This window comes from Neodiprion fabricii, chromosome 1 (genome assembly GCF_021155785.1).
Source record: "Neodiprion fabricii isolate iyNeoFabr1 chromosome 1, iyNeoFabr1.1, whole genome shotgun sequence".
Classification (NCBI taxonomy): domain Eukaryota; kingdom Metazoa; phylum Arthropoda; class Insecta; order Hymenoptera; family Diprionidae; genus Neodiprion; species Neodiprion fabricii.
Genome location: NC_060239.1, coordinates 2,823,014 through 2,829,746, shown reverse-complemented (window position 1 = coordinate 2,829,746; position 6,733 = coordinate 2,823,014).

The window sequence follows — 6,733 nt, the reverse complement described above, 5'->3', positions numbered from 1 at the left end:
GCCGGCATCACCAGTCTAGAAATCGGGTTATTTAATCGATGTATTATTCTCCCTCGTTTTACCGCCGCAGCTAGGGGCGAAGAGGCGACGGGGTCGCACAAAACTGGTCGACTCGCCCCGAGGAGATAAATTAATTGATTTCATTATTCGGTCCACGGCAATTGCGCCGTTGGGGTGACGCTTCGCGCGCATGGCACTTCACCCTCGAGATATGACCGGTTAACAAAACGCTGGCCGAGCACCGCCGCCTTTTACTCTAATCGCTTGCGGTAGCCCGATCCACGGAAGATCGAGCGGTGTAAAGTGCCGATATCGCCGAGTACGACGGACGTTAGAGATATTTCTAATTTCTCCTAACGGCGGGCACGCACGTCTGTATAACTGACAAACGAGTTTTCCCGACGCGGATGTACTACCAAAGGGCTGGCTCGATCGGTCACGTAACAAATAACCGATATATACCGGTTTTGCACCGCAGAGTGTTGCCGGTGTTGTAGGTATACGTGTACATAAACCCGTCCGCCTCGTACTTATACCTATCCGTAAATCGCGTGCTTTCCTCGACGAGGCAACGAGCGACATATCCGATTTGCGATAAATATACCTAGTCGGGTATTGAGCAGGTATGTAAGCTTGTGTACGAGGCTCCTGGCTCAAGACGATTGAGGCATTATCTATGTTAAGTCGGCACATCCGACTCTAGAGACAGAGTTAATAATTTGCATACACCTAACGTGGCCATCACGGTTCACTCAATCGCGTAGTTGATCGTCCGCAGCTGTTTTCGAAAAGATTTTAATGGTTCCTCGAATCAGCTATGAGACAGCCACTCTTTAAGAAATCATAAATCAGACTCGGTTCTGAAGTATGTATACATGGCATTGGGTTGCTGCACACAGATTGAACGCCACGCAAAGGCGGAGTGGAGTTCGGGATGAAATTTGTTCATCACTTTATAGGCACATCATCGGAATTTTAACGACGAACGGTGATACGGTCACTGTTATAAAGAAAGAGACATAAAGGATAAGGAACAAGAAAACGAGAGAACAGCGGGTTTAGGTACATACTGAAGACTGGGGGCTTGGCGGTGAACCTACTTAAGTCCCAGCCGAGAGAAGTAGAAAATGAAACCATACCGTGCAAGCGACCGAAACGAAGTGATCGACTCGCTGAGCCTTGGATCCGAAGGATGGTCGTATACTTTGGCCGGTGCGCATCTTGGCTCACTGACATTGAGTTATAAGGGACACCGATACCCACACGCAGACACGTGTCCTCGCACAACGCTTTGGATCTTAATTGGATACCAGCTGTAGGTGCATGCGTGCGCGTAAAATTTTCAAAAAGAGTAAGGGAAGGTACCGATTGGCTTCCAAGCCAACAATGTATCCTTATCCACCATCACCCCTGTTCGTCGTGACAGCAATATGAGGCAGTTATGATCTGTTTATGCTGCTGTATGGTGCATCGGCATAACCGCGAAGCGCATACACGCCTGTATTCGAAGCAACGGACTTATCGCGAGGAGATTTCTACTCCATGCCACACGGACATGACGCCTAACACTGCGGTGACTGCCTCGGTGTGCGTCTTACCCTACATTATAGAGAGCCAAGCTCACCTAGCGATTGTCTGACGGTATAGTTGCCTCTCGACACGCCACATCAGCGTCTCTTTTTTCTCGTACCGTTTTTCATTTCCTTTTTTTCCTTCCCTTTACGCTCGCCATGGTTTTTTATCGTCAATGCCATCGGCGTGTTAATTATTGCAATATATCTTTAGGCCGACATCGCGTACTCACGGCCTGCAACGGGTCGCTTCATGATTTACGAATAACTCGCAGCGTTGCCCCGAGTCTCGGCGGGCGTGAAGAAGACATTGCGATCCCGCTGCCCTGCTTGCTGTTATAAAGGGGGGGTGTTGGTTTAATAACTACGACAAAATCTCGTGTCACTAGCTCGTTGCCGCGTTGTTTTATCGCGACTTTAACGCCGCGGGCATTGTATGTAAATGTGTGCCTCTGCAGCTGACGGCGACAGTCATGCGCGTGATACATTATACTTACAACCATTACTTGATCCAAGTGATCACACTTCTGATGTACATTGACATTTGAACGCGGGAACGTAGATCTTACAATGAGATATCCCGGCAATCACGATTCACTGCAGCTAACTCTTGTAATAAAATTCATGCACACGATGAATAAATCCGATATCGCAATTTGATGATAGTTTACAACGCTGCGCTTGGTGCTTGTAAAGTGTAACTTTTTTTTTTCTTTCTCTCTCTCTCTCTCTCCCTCTTTTTTCCAAACTATAATTAGCTTGTCATTCACGCCACGCGAACACTCGCCGAATGCACACTGCATGCCGCCAGATTAACAAATTCCACTCATCGTTTATACGACCGGCCGGTTGCGGTAGGTCAGTACCATCCGAGTTGTGCCATAAACACAAACCGAGTGCCATTGACCGGGCGTCGTATCTTCGCGGATGAAATTCGAAGCCTGTCACGGTCAACCTGCGTGGAAAATGACACGATACGTCAAATATCAGACATAATTCGCCGCGTTCTCACCCGCTGTCAACCGTTGGTCTTCGAAATAATTGTAGGAGTAGGTATATAATCGAGTCATGCACTACGATGCGAACTTGCAAGTTTATGCATAGCGTGCAGGATGAACCGGTTCGGTGAACTCGTCGCTAACCAAGCCGCGTCGAAGTGTCGACGTAATCTCTCCCCGCTGCAAGCTCCATTACTCCAGAGCCATCCTTGCAAGCGGACTGTGGCATCTAGCCGTAAGCGGCATCGCCTTTGAGCACACGATTGGGGTAAAAACTGGCCGCTGATCCGTCGGCAATTGCTGCAAATAGGCCGAAGAAGGGGAGGAAGAACCCTCGGGTCAGGTTCTCTATACATTGCCCGGAACGGTTATTCGGAAATATCAGCAGCCATACGCGGCCGCTCAATGTTTCCATTTCAATTTTCCGCCCCTCGGAGCGTAAAAGTGGCGGGAATTCGAGATCGCGAGGGTGGACGCTACGAGGAGCGGAAAAAAAAGGGTGAACATCACTCCGACGGGAATGTGACTACTCCGCGATCGGCAATGACCGTCTTCCAAAGACGCTCTTTCCCGTCCCTTTTCCCTTTCCCCGACGTACGTCGCGTCGTAGGGAAAATATTTTTCTCCCGTATAATTGAATTACGATCGACGAAAAATCCGCGCGTTTCATAATTTTTTTTCGCGCATAGAAGAGTTGGGTATGCACCTACCTTTGCGAACTCGGAACGGTGGCTTTGTTTCTTGGGAATTTTCGAACAGCTCGTATTAACGATGATGATTAGGTTATACCTACTGGAGTAAATCATGCGAACGCGTAAATCTCTAGCTTCCTACCTATGGAGGAAAATAAAAAAAGGAGAGAGAAGAGAATTATATATAAACAACTAAGAAATCTACGGTGGATAATTTAGATCTCAATTATTTGAACGCGGAATGTAACGGGGATAAATAGACCGGAAGCATCGACTCGTTACTCTCAATTTGTTTCTCGAACAATTTCGTCACGGTAAAGATATTACCGTAAAACTTTTCTGCAAATGTACACGCCAATATAACGACGATCATGCGCCGAGAACACGCGAATGCAATTTTTTTTTTCCTTTCTTTTATATATGATGAGATAATAAACGTTGAAAGGGGAACGCGGGTATTCGGCACGAAACCTCTCGAAGAGGCAAACGAGTCCCTGCTGGGATGTAAAAGCGTGCCCCATTATTTTTGATTGGAGTGAAAAGTTGGAATGGCAAATGGCTTTTCGCTTCACTCAGTTCGTCAACGGGGCTTTTATTCCCGTAACTATACACGGAAGTCGTTTTTAGTTTCTTCTAATTCATATTTATAAATACACCTTTTACGTATCGAGTGCCACCAAATCGTTTCAACGTGCCAATCAAACGTAATTTTTCCTCTCACGGATCTTTATAATATAATGCAAAAAAAAACTTGCGAGCAGTGAACTCCGTTTCAATTCCGTTCGTGTCGCATGACGTATGTCGCAGAATTATTGAAAAAACTTTTTTTTTTTACCGTAGTAAAAGATTTCTGATTGGAAAATGGCGTTCGATACAAAATTGATTATATCTTGCTGAGGACGCGATTACTTTAAATGCCGTAAAAAACTACACTGTTAAGAACAAGTTCAGAGCCGTTTTTTTTTTTTTTTTTTCACGTTATACCTGTAATTATTGCTATAGAAAATTTTCTATCCCCGTACCATGATGGATATGCCTACGTAAAGGCATAAACACCGCTGGTTAAAATTAGAGATATTTTACGATATACCCGTCAATCGGTTCAAGTTGGGTATTACAGCTCCGAGCAGATTACAGAATAAAAAATAACAAGTTGCAGCTATTGCAAATACTTTCCATATACTCTGTTGCGAAAATTATTATGGGTAAATTTAATAAGTCGCGTTTATCTAACGCACTAATTGCACGGTGGTTGCGGGAAGTTCGAAGTTGTTCGCAGCCCGCTTTTCGTTGTTAAACCGGTATACGGTTATAAAACGTGAATGATATATGATGGTCAAAGATATTTACTATATTATGGTTTTTATTTCGTTTGTATATTATAGATATAGCTTATGAGTATAATTCTACATCAAGTTTCGAAAATGGATACATTTACATTCATTGTCAACGGATTATTCATCGATATCATTAATTATATATCGTCGCATTATATCCTCATCAAATGATAATCGTTAAATCATTGCTGTCGCATCGACGTTATCATTTTGTAAGTCTTGCCTTCGTCAGCGTTATAATGTTACTAGTTAATTTATTATTTCATTTCATTTTATTTTACTTATTATATCCTTATGTTCATTGTTTTTTTTTTTTTTTTTCAAGTTTTTGTTCGTTTTTTTTTTTTTTGAATTTTCCTTTGTTTTGTTTGGGTTTGTTTAATAGTCGGTACAGACGTGAGATTTACCTCGTTACTTTTAGTTTTCGTTACTTAACATATTGTGTAGGATTTTTATTTATTTATTTTCTTTTTTCTTCTCTTTCTTCATCATCATCATCATCATCATCATCGTCATCATTATTATTACTAATGTTATTTTAGGACAGCTACGCATTCTTATCGCATATGTGGTAATACTAGCCTTACATTAATTAGGTGTTTGTATAGGTTTTGCGATAATCTTAGGGGATGGGGACGAGGGACAGTTTCTGCAGCGAAATATTACACGTTCTTGAGACTAAATTCTCACTTACTGCAGGGCGTGTTATTATATGTATATTTGTATGAATTAATTAATGTTAATATTTACACCGAGAATTATAGGAAGTAGTACACGGGAATATCCATTTAGTATACAGCGATACAACACATAGCACGGCAATTTTTATAATCATAATTTACTCATTGTGTTTATTTATATTTCATATTTTAATTTTACTCTTACTTTAACCAGCGAACAAGGACGCGCACGAGTACATTTACCGAGAGACGATGTTGCACGCGGGGTTGAGTAAATAAAACACGCGTGCCGGTCAAATATTATAGAGCTTGTCTTTTTTCAGGTATCATACGTGAAAATGCAAAATCCGTTTCAGTAACGACTGTATTGTAACATGTAATATCGATTTCCCGTCCGTCCGTTAATTTTCGAATATCAATTCGATAACTGCATATACAAATTACGTAAATTACGAACCTGATCGCAGCTGAATAAATTTTCTTTTACGACCCATTAAATGACCCGAGATACCTGACGCGTTCAACTTTACATGGATACCGTTGAAAATTGCGTAATTTGACGTGGTTTGTAGGATGAAAAAGCGAAAAACTTGCTCAGGTTAAACATTTTTATACATCACCGGGGTTGAATTACCATTCGTCAAAATTCGTTCATTATTATTATGACGATTAGTTCGGTAATACGTTGAAAATAATTTTAAAAACAAATAATAAAGAATAAATAAAGTAAAAAAAAATGCAGAGAAGTAAACGCGTAAAGTTTATCCACCACGTGAAGAACCGGTAGTCGGTGCAGGTACGCACCACGTCCAAGTAGACGAAACTGACTTCATGGTCTGCCTCGGCAGTAAAGCCTGCACTTACGGTCAGTAATATAGCTATTTTATGCGCGTCGAGAAAAGTAATTATGTTACCACCGGGCGGTCAGTCGGTAGTTCGTGAATGTAAGTGGCGAAAACGTTCAATATTATTACGAAGAAAATATACCTGGGGTAAATTCTTGCGACAAGTAATGCGTGTACTCGTGAAATGTGTAACGTTTCGAGAAGACGATAAATAAAATTGTGAAAAAACCGCTTTAAAACTTTTTGATATTTTACCGTCTCCTTCTTCTTTTTTTTATTATACCGTGTTATCACAAATTTACGTTTTATTTGTTTTACAAACAAGGAATGAAAGAAAATGATGAATAATATTACTATCAATCGAGGTAACGAAAATTTAACAAAATTGCATCTTTCCAAAGTGCTCGTCAGCGTTAGAATTTAGGTTTATTGCTGCTTATGAACGAAAACAAGTTTATGCCGGATATTCTGAATATTCGTCAACGTTTTACACTTTTTTTCGTTTTCAATATATACGTTTGTAACGTTTTGTTTGAGATCCCATTAAATGAAAAGTAATAGAGATAGATAAAAAAAAAAAAAAAAATTAATAATAAAAATAACAGGCGAT